At 34.5% G+C, this 2,145-nt stretch overlaps 1 non-coding gene across 1 annotated transcript; it reads right to left on the bottom strand.

Moving 5' to 3' along the window:
- Window positions 1-691: 691 nt before the first annotated feature.
- LOC112617944 lies at window positions 692-798 on the bottom strand. The gene has a single exon (XR_003117991.1). It is a non-coding gene; the product is annotated as a U6 spliceosomal RNA (small nuclear RNA).
- Between the last annotated feature and the right edge of the window lie 1,347 nt (window positions 799-2,145).

Consider the following 2,145-nt stretch of genomic DNA (forward strand, 5'->3'; position numbering starts at 1 on the left):
GGAGTTAGACTTTTTTCACTCTATGTTATGAGATTTATCTGTATTTTTCTTTGTTTTGTTTTGTTTTTAATTACAGCTAGTATTCCATTGTATAACTGTAGTACAATTTATTTATTCATTCTCCTGTGGGTGGGTACTTAGACTATTTCCAGTTTTTGCTTATTATGAATGAAACTCAGAAACATTTTTGTTTGTATCTTTTAGTAGTGGGTATAAGCACTCATTTCTTTTGAGCATATTCCCAGAAGTAGAATGGTTGGGTAATAAGGCATTAAGATGTGTGGATTTAGGAGATGCTGCCACACAACTTTCCATGGTGGTTGTGGTAATTAACACTGTCACAGAAGTGTGTGAGAGTTCAGTTGCTCTGCTTCCTAGTCAACACATGTTACTGCCAGTCTTTTTTTTTTTTTTTTTTTTTTCATTTTTATGAATTCAGGGTGTGTCTAGTAGCAAATCATTGTAATTTTAATTTCCATTATCCTGATGATTAATAATGTTGAGAATCTTATACTTTATGGCCATTTTGATATCCTCTTTATTTTTTAAAATTTTTGTAGGTACATAGTTGGTGTATCTGTTTGTGGGGTACATGAGATGTTTTGATACAGGCATGCAATGTGAAATAAGCACATCATGGAGAATAAGGTATTTCCATCCCCTCAAGCACTTCTCCTTTGAGCTACAAACAAAAAATATGGAATGCTTTACAAATTTGTGTGTCATTCTTGATCAGGTGCCATGCTAATCTACTCTGTATCATTCCAGTTTTCGTATATGTGCTGCAGAAGCAAGCACTAATATCCTCTTTTTTTTAAGTACCTTTTGAATTCTTTTGCCTATTGATTGATTGATTGATTGATTGAGACAAGGTCTTGCTCTGTCACCCATGCTGGAGTGCAGTGGCTCAATCACCGCTCACTGCAGTCTCAACTTCCCAGGCTCAAGTCATCCTCCCACCTCAGCCTTCTTATAGCTGGGACCACAGGCGCATGCCACCATAACAAGGCAGGGTCTCCCCATGTTGCCTAGGCTTTTTGACCATTTAAGATTTTTTTGTCTGTCTCTGTTTTATTAATTTTTAATTCTTTACATATTCCAAGTGGGTCTTTGTCGGAATATGTATTGCTGATGTCTTCTACACTGTTCTTTACCTTTTCAGTCTCCTCTACATGGTGTCTTTTGATGAACAACAGTTCTTAGTTTTAATTTAGGCTCAATTTTTTTAATTTTTAAAATGTTACCACTCTTTGTGTCTTTTTTTAAAAGAAATCTTGCTTGCCTTGGATTGTAACATTCTTCTAGGTTTTCTTCTGGGACCTTTAGTGTTTTAATCTTTTACATTTAGGACTATGATCCATTGGATGCCTTTTATATCTGGAAAGAGATAGGGGTAAATTAGGCTTTTTCCATGTGGACGCTACACTGGACCTTAGCCAAAAGACTGAGAAGCTATCCATGTGGGTATCTAATTGACCCAGAGCCATTTATTGAAATGACCATCCCTTCCTCATTGCACTGCAGTGGTGTTTTTGACATGAATCTGGGGACTTTTATTTATGTGAGTCTCTTGTATGTTAGTCTATTTGTCTCTCCCTGCACCTATACCACATTATAGATAACTACCATAGATTTGTAGTCTTGATACATGACAGTAAAAGTCTGGAAACCTTGTTCTCCTTCAAAATTGCCTCGATTTTTCTTGATCCTTGGAATTTTCATATAAATATTAGCACTAGCTTGACAATTTCAACAAATAAACCTGCTGGGATTTTCATTGGAATTACACTGAATCTATAGATCATTCTGGGAAAAAATGACATCTTAATAATTTTGACTCTTCCAATTCATAAACACAAAACATCTCTTCATTTGTTCAGGTCTTCAGTTTCTCTTAGCAATGCTTTACAGTGCTCTTAGATAAGTCTTTCACATCTTATGGATGTACCATAATTTAACTAACCCTCTGGAAATAGGCATTCCTTTTCCATTTTTACTCCATTCTATCTTTATAAGCACAATGAAATTAAAAGCCTCACATGTATTTTAAATTATTTAAAGTGCCATAATTGGTATCTGAAACAACTCATTCTCCTCTCCTATATTCTTTTTTTTTTTTTTTTTTTTTTTTTTTTTTTTTTTTTT

This window comes from Theropithecus gelada, unplaced genomic scaffold (genome assembly GCF_003255815.1).
Source record: "Theropithecus gelada isolate Dixy unplaced genomic scaffold, Tgel_1.0 HiC_scaffold_6742, whole genome shotgun sequence".
NCBI lineage: Eukaryota > Metazoa > Chordata > Mammalia > Primates > Cercopithecidae > Theropithecus > Theropithecus gelada.